The sequence below is a fragment of the Pinus tabuliformis genome, chromosome 2_2 (assembly GCF_031772625.1).
Source record: "Pinus tabuliformis cultivar Carrire ecotype Pingquan chromosome 2_2, CPIR1, whole genome shotgun sequence".
In the NCBI taxonomy this organism is placed as follows: Eukaryota; Viridiplantae; Streptophyta; class Pinopsida; order Pinales; family Pinaceae; genus Pinus; species Pinus tabuliformis.
The window spans coordinates 666,112,376-666,132,800 of NC_142300.1; the positions used below are offsets into that span (position 1 = coordinate 666,112,376).

At 36.3% G+C, this 20,425-nt stretch overlaps 1 pseudogene; it reads left to right on the forward strand.

Annotated features, from left to right (window-relative positions):
• The first annotated feature begins 7,907 nt into the window (after positions 1–7,907).
• Positions 7,908–20,425, forward strand: part of LOC149194388 (uncharacterized) — a 32,589-nt pseudogene continuing 20,071 nt past the window's right edge.

Consider the following 20,425-nt stretch of genomic DNA (forward strand, 5'->3'; position numbering starts at 1 on the left):
GCACATGTATATGATTAGAGATGTGAGTGGAGGTGTCTTGATGGAGGTTAGTAAGTATGTTTGTTCTTGTTTCATACCCAACAAGAAATTGATAACGATTGAAAAATTCTTATACAAAAGATAAGAAGTTATAGTAAGCAACACTTTCAAGGTTTATATACCATATGGCAACACTATTGATAAGAGTCCTTTGGAAAAGTCGTAGATGTATACTATCATCTACGAATGAGTTGGATGAGTACCAAAGATGATAAGTTATTATGTGAGCAATGGGATCTTCTCTAGGTTTGCCAACAAATTTAGGAATTTCGGTAGGAAGGGTTGTGCTTGATGGGATCATTCATTAACTTCGATAAATTAGGAAACATAAGGATTTCCTAGAAAGGTGTGTTGAATGAGTTCTAGGGAGGAGTTTGTGGCCCGTACAGTGTAGATGGATGTTGTGATCCACCCATAGATTTGTTTCCAAAGGTGGTAGGTGTTCTTGAAGAAGTAGAGTTACAAGAGGAGGTAGCTCATGAACACACTGTGAAAAATCAATGATTGTAATAAATTGGAAACTATTCTTCTAATTGATGCAATTTATTTATCTTTCGTTAATTAATTTAATGACAAATAATGAGTATCTAACTATTTTCATCTTCACAATTAAAATAAATATGATGCAGACATAAATCAGGATTTGAGAAATAGATGCACACATAAAAATGACACCAATGTTTTTGGAAACGTCCTTGGAAAAACCCTAAAGGGAAAACCTATGCAAAAAATGAGGGTTTTGTATTTTAGTATCCTCAGCGAATTACACAGTACAATAATCTACTTTCCAAACATTGTCAAAGATCCATAATTTTTTCTCTACCACTCCAACTGGTAGATCGACTTGGAAACCCTTCATTTCCCTTCCAAAATAAAAATTGGCCTCCTCCAGTAAATAGGCACAAAAAACATTGTTGCGAGAAATGCACACTATCTGGAAACTGATATTTTATTGATCTTGCATTCACACTAGTCAACTTGCTCTGCCTTTCGGAATTGATTCCTGACAACTGGAAAAATGATCTACTACCTAGACCTATGAATTAGAGAAGTTGCACCAAATGTACAAACCTCCTGCAGAAGAAATCAGCCTTCTCTCTGACTTGGAGATATGTGGAAATCTTCCCTGGAAATCTCTCTCCAATTTACGCTGATCCTCTCATTGATGCTCTGCTGACCCCTATGTTTCTAAGGGTTTATTTGTCCTAGTGGATGGAGAGATTGACACATACTTTGTCACAAGAGCCATGAAAATGTTGTTGTTAGATAGATTTCTGGAGATGGTAGGAAAGTCAAGCTTTAGCCCCCTAAGGCCAAAAATTTGGAGATAATTTTATGTTATAGGTGCATTGGAAAGGGCATTTCCAAATCTGCTAGATTAAAATATGAAAACCATGGCAAGACTGCTAACAAACAGACACTTTGAGGCCTCCCTGGACCCCGAATTTTTACAATGCAATGGTGATTGTAAGGGAGATGATGTTATCGTGATGGAAAACCAGAGGAACCATTCAGTTCACAATGTCTGTGAAAGTTCAAGGCCCTAAGGTGCTAGTGGTTCCACTGGGTAGACATGATGTAATGATGGGGAATGGTGGGTAGATAAGTCAAGGCACCACTCAAAGTTTCTCTTTGCTGGAGACACAAAATGTCTCTATCCTACCCATTAACAAAAACATAGATTTAAAGATAAATAACAATGGCTTGAGTGGGATGCTTTATCCACACGAGGAAGACGTAGAGCATGAAGAATGAATTGGGTCGAGTCAACCCAAAATACTGCTCCCACAATGCGCCCAGAAAATAGTGCCTTAGAGAATGTCTCAATAGAGGGGAGGAATAGGAGGAGGGAGTGGTGGTAGAGGATAATATCAACTGTAGAGCATACATATGGTAAAATTTCCCATGAGAGTCCCTGTGATGGTACCTAATGAAGGGAAGGTTGGAAATGGCCATAGCCATCATGATACTGATTGTGGCAAAGATTGGTAAAACACTACTCATGGGAGTTTCATTAGCCTTAGATGGGGGAAAGCACGTTGCTATCACCAAAAAATGATTACCTAACGATTTCTAACCAGGTGGATCGAAATACACTATGTAGATTTAATTTTACCATAGTAAAATCACTTTCATTGTGGAAAATAATTTAGTAAACCACTTTTATTAAATTATTTTCTATTCTAAATAAAAAAAATCCATGAGAATAATTAGATAAATGATTATTTATTTAATTTTATCTAGGAATAATTATTAAATCATTATTTAAATAATTATTCCTTGTCACATTGGACTAAATCCCTTAGGAGTATTGAAATAATCACTATTTATTTAATTTCCTTATTTCTATTATTAAAATAATTATTAAATCACTATTTAATAATTATTTTGATTTCACACCATTCTTAATTCTCGCTAAATAATTAATAAATCATTTTATTTGTCAATTATTTATAGCTGATATGGATAAATGATCACTGTTTTCAAGCTGTTGAAACTGAATTTCCTTATTCCCCAAACTACCTTCTAATTGCTCTATAAAGTTAGTTTGGATTTGAAGAACATAATTATCCTCACACTCATCATATTTGGGAAAATCATCAAAAGAAGTAATGTCATCAAACATACACATTAGGTCATGAGATTTATCCTCCACATATTGCTTTAGGAATCTATCTTCTCATCTATGGTAGTTGGAATTAGTAGGAATTTGTTCATGATTCTCAATCTCGTCTTGTTGTGGAATCATGGTGATTTTGAGCAAAAAATTCATATTTCACCGTGATCTTCTGCATCCTTTCCTCTGTTTTCTTTATCAAAATGTCAAGTTTTTCCTCTGCAGTGTTGTTTTCCTCTACTTCTGCTTTCAACTTTTCTCTTCTAATTTGCAGATTAACTTCTACATCTACTGCCATGTTTTGCATCTGTTCCAGTGTTGAGGGGTTTATTTCTCTTAGCTGAAATTCTATCTCTGGATCAAATGCTCTTGGGTAATGCAAAAGAGATGAATCAGGGGGAGGTCTTATATTTGATGGCATTGAATAATAGGCTTGATTAAATCTGTCTGAAAATTGTTGTATTGTTTCATCTGGATGTCCTTTTAACTCATTATATTCTTCTATGATTACAAGAAGATTGACTTTGATTATCCATCTATCAAGGAAAATTTTGGCAAACTGTTGGAAAGTTGAGATGCTTGCAATAGGTAAATTTTTGAACCAACTCTTTACTCTACTTTGCAAAGAAAGAGCAAAAAGCCTGATAATAACATCATCTTCATCAATTTCAAAGAATTCTAGATAATTCTCAAAACCTTGAATATGTTTTTGAGCAGTGATATCATTCTCTCCATTGAACCTAGGGAGATACTTGTAATAATCGTTAGGGCAAGCATGGAGTGTAGAAGGTAAGATGAGTGACTTATATCTATCAGGAACTTTATGAGGTATTAGAATATGTACAATGATTGTATGATTAGTCTTGATTGTTTGATGCTCCTCACTTGGAAAATAATCTTCATAAGAGTTAGAAGACCGTTGTTCAAATGTGTAAGGAGACTTTATATCTACACTTTTCAAAGGGAAATAATAAAAAATTAATCTAAGATCTTCTCTAAAAAATAATATACATCGAAGAAATTTCTTGATGAGAAAGAACATAATATCTTGCATAACAATCCAAGTTAAAAGCCTGAACTTTTCATATACTTCTTTTAGGTTCATTCCTCTGGTGGAGTCTTGATTGTAGAATTTATTTGGAGTTGCTAGGTGGATGATTTTAACCTTTTTGTGTCTGATCACTGTCCACCATCATAGATCATATCTAAACCTGTAAAATAATTCTGAAGAAAATGTTAGTTCTCTCGGGGTAACCACAAACCAATATTTTAGGCTCAGGCTCTAGCCAACGTAAGTCCACAGAGGGCTCTCTCTTTATAATTTAGCTTTGTTTTTATGAGATCTTAGGCTAGTACTTCGTGTTCATGGGGTTATGCTTTTGGATTGAAGGTTGGGTGATAGAATTCTTAGAGCAGATGGATAGAGCTAGGTCTTCAAGCCATTGGGCTATGGAGTCAACGAATGGATAGTATAACTGGACCAGATCATTAAAGGGAATGTTCACAGGCCAGGCTAGCAAAGAAAAAGGAAAATCTTCAGGTCTAATGGGTGAAATGATTCTAACCAAGGTGAAAGGGCACTTAAGAATCCTTGGACCGGGATCAGAATGAAGAACAAAGGGTGATCATGAACAAAGGGAAACTAAGAATCCTTTGCTATAGACCAAAGGAGAAACTACGAAAGCTAAGGAGCAATTAAGAATTCCCTAGCTAAGATAGTTTAGGAGAAAACATTCAGAATGTAAAACAGTCAAGACAGAGTGCATTCAAGCAATTTTTGAAATATAATTCCTTGTTATACATCTAGATTTTAGAGAACAAACAAGATTATGAAGAAACATAAGAAAAAACAACAGTAAACATGAGAGAATACTTATTTGTATTTCACTTTACACAAGAATCCTGTAAAATATCTGATCTTTACTCCTTGATCCAGCAAGCCAATCTAGTCATTGATACAATAGAACTCTGATTTGAGAGAAAAAGTCTATAGAAATGTCTTGGAATCCCCCCTAAAATACTTCAAATGAAGAAGTATTTAGTCAAATTCTAAACTGAAATATCTTGAAAAAATATCAAGATTGGTTTTACAAATATCTCAAACTGTTTTACATTAATAGAACTTAAATAAAGGACACTCAAAACTAATGAATCTATTTGGAACTATATTTATGGATTGAGGGTGACAAAGAAGAGAAACTCAAATTTGATAGCAACTCTTAATTGATGATGAGGCATCCCATTCACTAACTGCATCATTTTTTTGTGCATTCTGCCCGAGCAATTCTGCAAAATTAAGGCCCATTAATACCTTTGTATATCTTAATCCGAGATAGATATGACAAAAGTGAAAGAGGTTATTGTAGATAAATATGGTTTTGAGATAAACCTCTCTCCGTGTCCCAAAATTCAGCTCCAGATGTTCACAATATTCTCTGCAAAAATAGGCTGTGAAGACACGAACTTATCTCACTTTTGGTAATACCTGTGTAAAAAGTGAGATAAGTTTTTGTAGATTAGCCTTTTAGGAATACAAAACACCTCCAGTTTCGTAAAATTCATCTTGGATTGGATGAACTAGTTTATGAAAAACTATGACTTAAACAAGAAATTTATAAAGAATGTACCATTTCTGCTCTGATTTCATCTTTTAACCTTTAATTTCTTTTAACTGTTTTTCACTCTTACTTTGGATAAACTTCATTATTGCTGGTGAAAGTGTTTTCATCTCTGTTTAACCCTTACTATTTACTTTTATCGCTCTGTTTTTCCATCTATGTTCACTTTGACATGAATTTGTATGCTTTGTAACTGTCTTCCCTGCCGTTTGTCTTCATGCTAGCTGCTTTACTTGACTTGATCTTCAATCTGATACTCTTTAACCCTGATACACTTTGACTATTCTTTACTATGTCCTTTTACCTTCACTGTATATTTTACGTTTTTCCTATCGATTTCAACAATAAATCATTTAATTTCATGTTTCCTCTGCTTATCTTTTAACTGTATGTTTTATTTTCCATGTTTGTTTGAAAATATTTGATAATAATATCGAAGTAAAAAGGTCTTATGACTAGTATTAAGATTGTTTATCCAAGGCTGTGGTCTTTTGATCGCATGTAAAATAAAAAAAATTGTTAGGAAAATGTTGGGTTGACAGGGAGGGTCATTAATGGCTTTATCGAGCTTTATAGGTCTATGGAGTGAGTCCAAAGTGCTTTTGGGGGGTAAACCATGCTTGAATTGGTTAGCAGAGGCTTCAGGTGGCGTAGAAGGGTTACATAGAGTTTTACTACACACAGGCGAAAACGAGCAAAATTGAGGTTCCCGTGTTTAAACGGGTAAAGGTTTGATTTTTTTTTTTTTTTTTTTGGCGCAAGGTGAACAGTAGACAATTTTGTCATTTAGCGAGATGGCGGTAAACAGTTTATTTCGCACCGCTTTTGTGGGCTTGATGGTATTTGGGAGGGGTCACTCGATTCCATTCCTTGAATGAGGCGTAGCATCAGGGGTTGGGCAGAAAACCAATTTTTCGGGTGAGTATCGTTTGGCAAATGATCCCACCCGAAATGGCTTATGAGCGTTGGATGTTGGCCTTCAGATCGGATGGTGATCGTGCTGCAAATGAGCGCGGAGGATAAAGAGGGGGGGATGGGTTAATTGCGATGGTATGGTGATTAAGCATGGGTTAATGACGAACTTAGGCAACAAGGGTGATTTGTGGAGTTTTACTTAACGTAATCGTGAATCGATCAGTTAATGAACTTTGTTGGGGTTTGGGTGAAATTCGTAGTTTTATAGTTAAAACTAGGTCTAGGGATATTAATGTAAGGGATTTAATATATAAATACGGGAAAGGGTATTAATGGGAATTAATATATAAAAGTTAGAACTTAATATGAAAATGGTGGAAATGAATTGCACTAAGCATAATGTGTTTTCTGTGATTTGTTTGCTTTTCGCATATATGCATTATAACTTAGGCTAAAGTGTTTTTGTGGGTTTTTGGGAAAAATGGGTTTTACATGGGGGTGATTACTTTCCCTAGGCAAATAGTGTTTTAACCTTAGGAAAATGGGTTTTACTAGGGAAATGAGGGGGAATGAAGGGAGATAAATTTTTGATGACGGGGAATCTAGTACTTGTTGTCCTTAAGTCATTAAGCTGAAGGTCCAGTCCTTCCAAAAGTCAGAGAAATGCTCTAAGCCTATTTGACTTAAAGTATTTAAGTACTTAGAATTTATTTATGGGAAATTAGTAAAGTAAAGGGGTGAAATGGATGGGGGAAGTTAATTAATTGACTTTGTAAACCTTATGCATGCTTAATTGTTCATTCATATCTGAAATGCATGTTGAAAGATGATAAACGTGCTTTTGTCTAATCAATCATCATGCTTCTGCAACCTTTCTTCTACTTACCCATCTACTCATCCTACCATTTTTCTTTCATTTTATTTGGGTGCATTTAAGCTAGCAAACCCTTATCCATTTTCATTTAAAGCAAGAAACTATCTAATTCTAACCTTATATCATCTAAGGGCTCAGATTAAACTGATGAGCTCCTTTTATTTACTCTACCTATCTAATGATCTGCCAAGATTAAACAGTTTGGTCAGATTTTATTATTGAACTATCAATATGAAATTTAAAGCATGGCATAATCAAGATTAAATAGTTTGATTACCATGGATTGTGGCATGAATAAAAAACTGCACACAATCATTATTATGCATAAAAGTAAATAGTAGTGGCATTTTGACTTGCACACTTTCATGGTATTTTGTTTTTGGGGTTCATATTTTTCACTTTTTTGGACCTTTTCTTAGTCTTTTTGTCCTTTGATTTTTCTTTTAGAACATACCCTCTTTTCATTTTTTTATTTTTCAATATGGAAAACATTTGCAGAAAGCAAAGGTATGTAAATATTACAAGGCTTAACCTTAGCCATTCAAAATTATGACTCCTATTGGTATAGGAACCTAACAGTGGCTCCAATTGGGGATGGTATTTCCTTCTGAAATGTCAAGAACACCATCGACTAGTAGCCTGATCCATTGGGCCAATCCCACACATGTATATGCTCTGTTGTATAATCTTTGTGACTAAAACTTTTGAACTGAAAATACACCCTTTTCTGCAAACTGAAATATGATCTAACATAAAGTTGCTGCTGAAAACTGAATTTATTCAAACTGAAATCCTAACCAGCCTAAAGAGCTAACCAGCCTGCCATAGGGCATTAAATGCCCGTATGGAGGCCGGCGCTACCATGGATGTCAAGGATGGTCATGGGCGCATCCATCCTCCATGCATCGTTAATCCGGCAGCCAGCTTTCCGTTTCCGGGAACGCGGGACCCACCAGCCTCCAGCGTGCATCGGGATCCATTTTCAAACTTCCGCTCGCGCCAAAAGACCCATTTTCATTTCCGAACATTCGCTCCCGTTCGACATGCTCTGATCTGCCTTTGCAACCCGTCTGGAGGAAACACGACCTCTGCAACCCGTCTGGAGGAAACACCGCCCGCGCTCACAATTGCACCCACCTCGCAGGCAATCCCGGGCGTGAGGTAAATGATTCGAGAGACTGAAATATTTTTATTGTCTACAAATGATTCGATGACTGATATTTCCAGTGAACGTTGTTTTAAGACCCCAGAAGAATACAAACAAAGTATGTCCCACAAAATGGATCTCAAACTCTGAAAAATGTCATTGGTCGATGGATTATGAATAAACTACATTCACAGAATAAGACTCAGCATATAAAATGTTGAATATGCCTTACCATTTTAAAAATATTGAACTTATTTGAGATATTGGAGGCACCGCTGAATTGATTAGTAGTATCGCAGAGAAAGGGGCAGAGTTATTTTGTTTCCATTGTTAGGTGCATCTTCCCACACCATTGATACAAAAGGAGTGTCCTGTTTTAGAGTGGTGGAGTCAGAGTTGCTCAGAAACTATCATAAATCAAAGACTGATCACAAAGCAATCTAATCTCTATCAGAAGAGAAGCCCTGGCTCTAATCAATTTACATCAACTAAAAAGTGAAATAGGAAATGAAAGAAAGAGCATGAATGAAGGAATTTTCTTAAGATGTTAGAAGACAGGCGTAGACAAAGGAACATGTGATGATGAAATGTAAAAGGAACCCATATGTCAGAAACAAAATATCAATAAATACATATACCAAGAAGAAGTAAAAATCTGGTAAATCATTTACATAAATGACAGAGAAAGTAAGAATCTAGTAAATCATTTGCATAAATAGCATTGCTTGGCCAACGAAAGAAAATCTTCATTTAAGAAATGAAGAAACTCAAGAATGTGGAAGAAAAACAAGATGTTGATTATTGTTTTACTTATAATAGGTTTAGTTAGGGGCATTACATTTTACACCTTCACTAACTCCTCTTTGTTGTACTTATAATAGGTTTAGTTAGGGGCATTACATTTTACACCTTCACCTTTGGATATGGCATATGGACAACAAAGAGGAGTTAGTGAGGATCTCACAAGAGATGCCTTAAGGCTAGAGAAACTTGTTGAGAAGCTCACACAAATCCATCTACAAGTACGTGAGACACTAAGGAAGTCACGTGAACAGTACAAGAGTAAGCATGATCAACATATCCATTTATGCATTGGAGTAGTACCAATAACATTGTCCTCGGAATTAAAAATGCTTGTACGATGGATACAATATTTTTCAAGTTTTCATTCCATTGTGCTATTTCTATTGGGAAAAAGATCAAGTATTACTTATATGACCCTCATTAATTCATAAAATATAAAATATTTCCTCTTCAAATGGAAAACTTATAACAATCCAAGATTAATTATAAAATTTGAAAGACATGCTTATTGAGTTTTGAATAGTGCAACACTATAATTATTATACTTCATTTGGTTCTTGATATTTGAAAGTAGACACCCCATTGATTCCCAACACAATTTCCTCTTCTCAAACCACCATCGTCATGTTTATGCTACAAAAGTAAAATACCCTAGTCAATCAATTCACATTCTTATTTAGTTCCATTTCTCTCAAATTTATGCTGTAAAATAGTACTTGTCAACCATTTTATTAACATATTTTTAATAAAATCTTCAAAATCTTCCTAATCTAAATACTTTCTTAACTTTAAATCTATAACTCTATTAAAACATTTTTTAATGCATCCACACAACTATTTTGTAACTTCAAATATTATGATCTAGTCTATTATTTAGTATAACACATGTTTACTTCCATCTTAAAACTATTATTACTGCTTTTTCCTTCACTGACTTTTTAATGATATTTTTTAAGACAATCCTTGCTTTCCCCTCCTCATCTACTCATTTTCATTCAGCCGTTAAAGATAATATGATATCATCTCGTGGTTGTGAAGTAACCAACTCAAAGTAAATACTACAAGACATTGTTTAATACAATAGCTCTTGTGTCTTATCAACTTGCACACCTGCTTATGCTAATTGTCTCATTAATGAGAATAGAACCCGGTTGAGAGGATAATATTTTATTTTATTATGATTTGGGTTAGAATCAATTGATTATAAGTATTTTTTTCTCATAAAAATGAAATTAGTTTTCGTTAGTGTGAGATCACTGGAACCAAGCTAGTCTACATATATATTCATTCGAGATTCATATATTCATATGCGTGAAGCCATTACAATAATATTTATGAAAACACTATAACTAATTATGTCATTAATGAAAATTTAAATTTAAATGGGAAAAAAACATTGATTTCGCTAAAACCCTATATATATAAATATATTACTTTTAATTTCTACACATTTATTAAAATTAAAAGATTGGAAATAATTTATCAGATTGGGCGCGCAAACATTTTGTTATCCCCTGCTATTGTATCCCCTGTCATTATACGTTATCTGTAATCAAAGTAAGTAGACCACTTATCCCCTGTAGTCGAACCCTCACCCTCTTCTCCTCTTGTCTATCTTTGCACAACCGTTGTGTTCACTGTTCGAAACTCTGGGCGTCTCTTAATCATGACAGATGCTTAAGAAACAGTCCCTTGCTCATGACGCTGTCTAGTGATATCCTGAACCGAAACGCCACATGCAGAAAACACAGGCAATTTCTTTCATCTACTGCAAGTTAAGGAAACCCTAGCCGCCAACGAAGAATAATAATGTGTTCCCGGTGATAAGCTTGTAAATGGAGTCATGAGAAGCCTCGAAGGAACAATCAATATGCCGATTACCTAGCTAATCTTGTAATAGAGTTGCATCTCTCCTTTATTTTAAAGGAAGCACCCTAAAAGCTACAACATAGTTAATTGTATCTACTATAAATACACATGTGTGTGTATCTATAATAGTACCACACGTCATGATATTGCATGCATAAAGATAATAAGCAAAGCTATGTAACCAGTAAAGCATTATAAATAAAGACAATGAGTCACATATCATTCAAACAACACATGTGCCACCAAACATGTCTATATGTGTGTGTGTGTCTCAAAACAAAATAGTACGTTATGAATGATATAAAACTCCTAGGATGGAGTCTACATACACATGAAGCCCCATTAGTAGTACAAAATGTGTAGGGGACTACTGCTCTTGAGTACATACATCCAACATATCCTTCGCTTCTTCAAAGGAGGAGGAGGCTCTATCTTAAACATGGGTTCGTGTTCCACCCCTAGACCATGACATCCTATGGGTGATATATCCAGTCTCGACTACTCCCATTGCTGCTTTTGAGCTACCATGACTCAGTCGCTACTTCCGCCCAGCGCAAAATGTCTCACCACATTGGGGGAACTCGTATTGGCACAAGCATACAATAATTTGACTTTTGATCACCCAAGAGATGCCATCTTATGTGGGCCACATCCCCCATAACATCCCTCAATCTCTACGCTATCTCGACTAACTAGTCTTGCCTCGTTATCATGATGTTCTTTCGGGAATCTTTATGCCCTCACATGCTCTGCCTTTGCAACTACATCCCGTGGCATATCTTGCCTCGAAGGCACTGGAACTGGTGATTGGGGACCCATATCTACACAAGCACACAAAAATATTTAGTCCATAATCATATACATAAATGTGCATAACAAAAATATAATGCATAAAACTAACTAAGGGCAAGGATATAAATGTACAACCTACTCTCCCCATAGCGGCTCTAGAATGATTGGCATCTCTGGACCAAATCGTAAATCCATACCAACATATGAATAACAATTAATCAATCCTATTTGTGTCCACCAAAACTCCATTAATCAAGCATCGTAGATCCACTCAACAGGTCTCTCACCCACGCATGGCATCAATTCTACCCACCATCATAGCTTGGGAGTCTGTCACCCCAAATGTGGCATGACCACACCTGGTTGCATTGATGGAAGATGCTCCATGAGGAATCATCATAGTATTGATCTAAAGCAACTGTCTTATCGATGATCGATCCTTGACTCCTTGAGCTTGCTCTGGATGCTCTGGAGCATGATATCTACCTGGCTATAGTGGACAACACTATATGTTGCTCGTAACATGGCCAACTATCCATTGTCGATCCAATGTGATGATGTTGAACCATATATATGAGTAATCCTTGATGATGCTCAGAGTGTAAGGCGTTGAATGGCCTTTATGCGGACTTCTCCCTCATGAATCGCATTGGGTCACCACACAACTCTATAGCTATCTCCACCAAAGGGCCCTATAAAATAGGCCTAAGGTACTTGATACCCAATTCACATCATCTTATTTCGAGTACTTGATACTACAATTCTACATTAACAACAATCACGTGTCACCTTTGTTCAAAGCATTAGCATTGAGTCACTTGTGTAGGTTTGACTATATTTTGTTATTAATGTTGGTCGTTGTTGTTTAACTTTTATTGTCATCACCTCCACAATACCCCTTGTCATTTTTCTATTTGTGTCATCTTTGATAGGATGAACCATCAATCATTGTTAATATTGGTCTCCCTTTGTTTGAATATTTTTTTCCTCAGCACACCAGTACTCCCCATGATACCCCTTTTACCATTTCATCATGTTAGTCTCATTGGTTTCACTCCCATCCCTTTTTCAACACCCAAATGGTACTTGCCGATGTTGTTAGTGTCAATCATCATTGTATATGCTTTGTTCAAAGTAAGTAATCCCCATTGATAAAATGACCTCGTCCATCGGTTTTCAAAATTCCCATGTCAGTACATGTCCTAGTTACTCTCTTATTTTTTGTACATCCCTTATGAGATTTTCACTTATGTCGACACCAACATTTATTATTGGAAATTTCTGAAATGTTGAAAATCATTTGTACCCTAGTTATTTATTCCCTTATCATATTTTTCCTTGGGGAGGACTAGGAGAGAGATCAATTCTCCTAGATCCACTAGGCTTACCCCACTTTCAAATTCAACTTAATTTATTCACATGGAAATAATTCACACCTGTTCTTGGTTTGATTAATCTAGCTCCTTGCACCTTTAACGTGCATGTATCCTTGTGTCGTCCTAGGAAAGACATTAATGCTCCAGGATCTTATTAAATGCACCCATGCACGACTCCAAATACGTTTTTTTGCAAGGCTATGAGTTGCATTGACCCCATGACAACTTGAATACCTCGGTATACATGTTACATTCATATCCCCCATTAACGAGGCTACCTATTTTTTGGTTACTGAGCCTTATCGCCATCAATGTGACTCTATCATTTCTCACATAGATCAATAGTTACAACATCACCCATTTTAGGAAATTTATATATCTACTATTGTATATGTTCTGCAATGGTCATCATTGTAAATTGTATCAATTTGTAGAGGTGATCACTCACTCAATCCCTTGGGGTTTCCTGACATCTCTCACTCTCTCTCTTATTGGCAGCTTTAGTGGATCATACTTCAACAGTACAAAAAATTGTGATGCACTTCAGGTGTATGTTTCCATGCTCCCCTCTTGCAAATCATGGGGCAAATATTAACCCAAAATTTTGTACTGACAAGAACAACACGATAGTATGTTAGAATGGGTTCAAATATCAGAGAAAGTAGTCCTAGGCGAAACAACTTCCTAAAATATGAAGATAGACAGGACGAAATCAAAATTTCTAAATTGATTCACTTAATCGTATACTCAATAGTAAACCTTTCACAAACCTTTCAATTTCAGGTTGACATTGATGTTCATAAGAAACAAGTTTTAGGCTCACTATTATGTTTGAGAATATATGATGGGGGTCATAATGTGATATAGGTTGGTGATTGGAAATCAATCAAAATGGATGACCTTAGGTACTTATGGAGGCAAAAGAGATGGACCTAAACCATCCTCATAGACTCCTATTTTTTTATAATAGCTACAAGTTTGTCGGATATCCAATGAACCCATATTCATTGGATATTCAACATAAATATTCATCGAATATCGGATGATGATTATGACAAACATACCAGTTGGAGGTATGAAACCTTCATCAGATAACCTCATTTGATGTCGAATATTCAATGCAAATTTTCAATGGATATGTGATGCACTTCGCTGGAGAATTTGATGTTCCCTATAAATGAAAATCCTTTATCATTACTTAAAAAATGATGTGGCCCTCACAGGCTTTAAGACACTTTCAGATGAAAGTAGACAAAATTGTTCTGATTTGAGGATTTCAGCATTGTTCTCACTTTATGATAGAGTATTTAATATTACAACCATACACCTTTATTTATCCTTTGCATTCTTTTCTTCAAACTTGCTCTTTAATGAAAATTTCTTCTAAATTGGTTTGTCCTCTTTTCTTCAATGTCACATTAAAATGGAAGTTATTATTATCTATTTAAAGCAAGTTGTGAGGTTTGAAATTCATTATTATTTTGAGTCGCACTATTGGTTTTTTGTATCAAATATGGTGCAATGAGAATTAAGAATTAGATTTGCATTTAGATTTTTATTTCTAACATTTAAGATTTAGATTTATCACATTAACATTTAAGTTTTGATACTTTTCTCCACTCAAAATTCTCAATTAATTATTAGCCATATAAATTTAAATACAAAATTTTCTCAATGCATTATTGGATTTCAAAATAGACATGTAAATCTAAAAATAAATGGAGTGAGTATGAGATATTAGGGAGGGTGGACGAATCTATTTTCATTTGGCATAAAGATCTAAAATGTGTTTGACTAAATGAAATTCCAAGATGTGTTTACAATTTTTCGAAGTTTAACATGAAATTCTTAGTTGCGTTTTACAAAACAACAACATAATTCAGAAAACCATAAAATCTTTGTAATCCTAAATTTTGAAATATAATTTTTCAAAATTTATATATATATATATATATATATATATATATATATATTAAAAATATTATAATTGTTTTGTTTTAATATGAAGTTGTCTTTATTTCTTTTACCAATAAATATTCTCTAGTCCATGATGATGGGTGGAGGGTCCACCTGAAACGTTGGACATGAAATTAATCTTATATGCAATTCCATTTGAAATTTTCTTCAAATATGAATAATTGTGGAAATCTTATTTCCATTAATAAATATGTTATTTCTTTTAAATTTATGTATTCATGTTTTCTATTGTTTTTCTCGATTGAATAAGTGTAAATTTTGAAAAATGTCTCCTATTGGTCGCCCTAAAAAGGATAAAAAACAATTGCCAATTGTTGTTGCATTGGGTCTCCTGCGACATTCTAATAAACCATGTAATCATAAAAATGAAGTTGTCGCTCATCTAAATGAAGATGATCAATCAAATAGTGTAGAGCTTGTTGAAAGAGAAAACCCATCAAATAGACACAACTGTATATTCAAAAATAAATCGAAGACATAATTTCCATGAGTTTATGTTGTAAAAGATTGTAATGGTAATAAAAGAATAAAACGTTCTTGGTGTGTTATATTTAAAGGAGACAATCCATTTGCAAAAGAGGGAAGTACCACTCTTCAAGTTACCATTTGTTAAAATATTAAATGTGTAACATCATTGGAATAAATGTACTCTACTTTATACATAGCATTATTCGTTACAGTGGATGTCGTAATTTTTCTTGCAAAAAATCATCATTTTCCTTATCTTCTCATGGAAAATAGACTTATAGCAATTTTACCTTCAAGTAGTTGAAAAAAGTGATATTTTTGTGCAAAAGACAACATAAATTTTGGAACAATTTGATAAAATTTGGTATAAAATTTAAAAATTTGAGTTACAGTTGCAAGTTTTAGGATTTTGAGACCCAAGGGGTTTTTAATGGTGCTGAATGCATTTCCACTATCAAAGACACCATTCAAACACTCTTACAATTAAAATTTTTGAAAAAAAAACATTCCAACAAAAGAAAAATAACCATTCCAACAAAATTATCATCAAAATTGTCATCACATCGGTAAACAATGTTTACTACCTTCTAACTTTATCCACAAGATGCCTCCAAATTTATTCATGTTTATGCCATTCAAGTTAAACAAACTCACCTTTATGTTCAATAAAGTCAGGTCCTACCAACACCCCACACACCCCACTGGAGGGGACGACTGAATCTACAGAGATTTCTGGGCCAATATAGAGATTTCTCTGATCAAGTTTCCAAGCGAGAGAAAACGATTTATTTTTACCAAGCCAGAGACAATGATTTATTTTTACCCACGTAGTCTAATGAGGCGGAGGAGTTTCCCGGAAATTTATGGAAATTCTCATTATATTTAGAGAAAATCCCGCAAGGATTTTTGTAAATCCAAACAACAGTTGTTAAACTTCAAAATTTTAGGTGTCCTAGACATTTTTGATGGTACTGAATCCATTTCCACCATCAAAAACACGATTTAAACAATGCCCCTACAAGATTTTTTGAATTTTTTTTATCTGGATTCTGGCCACTTTTAACTGTCCAAGCAATTCCTCCGCCTCGTTAGACGACTCCATTTTTACTTAGTGTCTCTTACCCCTCAACGACTCCATTTTTAATTAGTGTCTCTTACCCCTCACCCTTCGATTCTCAAACTCACACGTCATTATGAAACTCTTCTAAATCTTACCACAAAATCACTTCCATTAAGGGGGAAGATCATTAATGTTAATTCTCACACATGTTTCTCTAGTTCTCAAACTTCGGGTTAGGTTTTAGTAATAACGTTAAGATGAGAACACAACTCATTCGATGACCTACCTAAGCCACACCACAGCTCTCACATTGTATCCCGAACTTTAAGCCATTATTATGCACGCTAATATGTTATCAAATTGATTAAAATATTATTTTTGGGGTTTAATAATTTTATTTTCTTTTAAAAATGATAAAAAAACTAAAGTCTTTAATTAAAAGGGTAAAATTATTAGTATGTAGGATTTTGGTTTGACACTGAATGAATTTATGGTTAAATTCATTCATGGTTAAAGTAATTCTTTCGATCCAAAATTTGAGTAATTATTTTTATTTTTAATTTAATAAAAATAAAGCCCATTTCGGGGCTTCCCAAGAGGGTTTCCTTCAAGTAAAGCCCATTTCGGGGCTTCCCAAGAGGGTTTCCTTCATAATCAATCAGCTCGTAGGCCCCTTTTTGCAGGACTCTCTTGACAATATAAGGGCCTAGCCACATAGACTCGAGTTTTCCTGCGCCTAGCTTATCTTTCGCTTGATCATAGAGTAGGACCAAGTCTCCCTCAACAAAAGAACGCGGATGGGCGGTCTGATCGAAGTGAGTCTTGACTCGCTTCTTTTGTGTTTCGATGGCCAAAGAGGCCAGGCGACGAGTCTCATCTAACCGTTCTAGGTAAAGAAGGCGTTCTTCTAACGGGGTAGTGTTGGGAAGTAGTTCGATGGCTAATTTCAATGAAGGGATTTCACATTCAATTGGAAGGGTAGCCTCTAGTCCATAAACTAGTTGAAATGGAGTGAAACCAGTGGCATCCTTCACGGCAGTTCGGTAAGCCCATAAGGCAGGGAATAACATCAAATGCCAGTTAGATTTATGCACACCAACGATACGTTGAAGCATTGTGACCAAGATTTTATTGACAACTTCAACTTGACCATTGGACTGAGGGTAGTATGGAGTTGAACTATCGTGTTGCAAGCCTAGCTGGTTTGTTAACTCCGACATCATATGATTATGGAAATGCTTTCCGTGATCAGTGACAATGGCTTGAGGGACACCGAATCGTGAAATAACATGATTGAATAAAAATTGCGCCGCAGTGTGACCGTCTTCAGTTAATGTAGGCATCGCCTCGGCCCATTTAGTAAAGTAATCAACGGCAACGATGATAAACCCATGCCCCCCGGCCGAGCGAGGGTTACAGGTCATATAATCAATTCCCCATTTTGCAAAAGGGCCGACGGAAACCACAGGGTGCAACGGAGCAGAGGGCGCTCGCATTTTCCGCTGGTATATCTGGCACTCATGACAAGACCGGACGGCAAGAATGCAATCCTTGAAAATAGAGGGCCAAAAATAGCCAGCACGAAGGATTTTTTGGGCTGTAGCATATTCGGACATATGTCCGCCACAAGCGCCAGCGTGGCAGTCATTGAGAACCCGTTCAGCTTCCTCTAGAGTAAGACAACGGCGAAGAACGGAGTCTGCACCAAGACGATATAATGTATCTCCGATGATACGGTAGGGTTGAGATTGATGACGAATCCTCCACCGAGCGTCTTTAGACACACCCAGACGGAAGGAGGACGTTTGCAGATATGTGATGATATCTCCGTACCATGGATCGAGGGTGCTAATTAGGAACAGGGTTTCATCTGGTATTTGGTCTTCTGCTGGCGAGGTCGAGGAAGACGATGGCAAAGAACAAATTAACTCAGCGAACACAAGAGATTTCTTAGATTTGGCAGTGGTAAATTCCAAGTCAAACTCTTGGAGGATAACAATCCACTTTGAGTATTTTCCCCCTAGTAACTGGCGTGACAATATATACGTCATGGGGTTGCAATCAGAAATCACAGTAGTAGTACGCAGAAGAATATAGTGACGGAAGCGTTGGACAGCACAAACTGCGGCTAGTGCCAACTTTTCGATATAAGCATATCGAGTTTCCATGTCTAACAGGTTGCGACTGAGATAGTAAATAACATGTTCAGTGTTATCATCATCGGTTTGGACAAGAACCATGCCGATAGTGGTATCGGCGGCAGCCAAATACAAGGTGTAGTCGCGATAATAATTCGGAGGACGAAGCAATGGAGCAGAAACAAGTAAACTCTTGAGATGCTCAAAAGATTCCTGAGCTGTAGTATCCCAATGGAAAGGGATATCACGCTTCAGTAATCGCGTAAAACCTTTAGCTACTTCCGCATAGTTGGGAACAAAACGGCGTAAAAAATTGGCTTTCCCCTGCAAACTTTGTAACTGATGCAAAGAATTTGGGGGAGGGAGATTGACAATAGCTTCGACTTTAAGGGGATCCAACTGGATGCCTTCTTTAGAAACGATAAAACCGAGAAGTCTGCCAGATTCAACGCAGAAGACACATTTGTGGGGATTTAGCCGGATTCGGTAGTACCGACAGCGAAGAAAGATTTCGCGAAGGTGTTTAGGGTGGTCCTGACGTTTAGCTGAATGAGCAGGAAGATCATCCAGATAAGGTTGCACAATATGCCGAATGTCATGAAATGCATACGACATTGCGCGCTGGAAGGTAGCACCGGCATTTTTAAGACCGAAAGGGAGCTTTTTATAGGCAAAAGTCCCCCATGGGCAAATAAAGGCCGTTTTGTGTTGATCAACAGGAGCAATATTGATCTGGTTATAACCGGAGAAACCGTCCATAAAAGAATACATTTCACTGCCGGCACACTCGTCAATGATCTGATCAATGAATGTTGTGGGAAAATTATCTTTAGGACAGGCTTTGTTTATATCACGGTAATCGACACAAACCCGGATTGTACCTTGTTTTTTAGTTACAGGGACAATATTAGATACCCAATCTGTAAGGGGAATAGGGTAAATAAAACCGGCGTTAAGAAGCTTTTCTACTTCGGCCTTAATCGCCGCAGCCTTCCTAGGATGTACAGGGCGTAGACATTGACGAACAGGCTTAGCATCTGGGTATGTGATTATTTCATGTATCACTATACTAGAATCAATGCCAGGCATTTCTTCATAGGACCAAGCGAAAACATCACGAAATTCGCGAAAAAATTTAGAATACAGTTGAATCTCCTCTGGAGTACAAGTGACTCCGATATGAAGATGCTCGACTATCCCGGGTTTAACAGAGATGTCGAGGGGTTGGGTTCGTGTAATGTTTGCCATATTTCCTTCAGAAAAAACCTGATCAATTTGAATAGGCGTTTGAAGGATTTGTGATGGGAGACAAGGAGCGAACCGCTCGAGGCATCTCAAAAAATGCTGCAAGGCAGGGAGAAATGAGGAACGATGGTGAGAACTGTACCAGGGAGGTTCCTCTGGAGACATGGTCTCAATAATAGCTTCGTCGGAGAGGAATATTTCTCCTAGAGAATCCGAAGAAGCCTCATCTAGAAGTCCTGAGGATGGAGTAAGCGCAGAAGAGGGAGCCGAGGCGGCAATGATTTCAACATAATTAAACTCGGCAGGACTCAACGGCATCTGGTCGCCCCAGGAATCTACTTGGTCTGTAGGGGGTACGAGCCACGGATCAGAGCCAGTAGCGATCATATTGACAGAGGCGACATTTATAGGAGGGAGTGGAAAAACACCCATAAGATCAGGATCTTTGAAAAGTCCAGCTCCCAGAGTCTTAGGTAATTTGGAAGT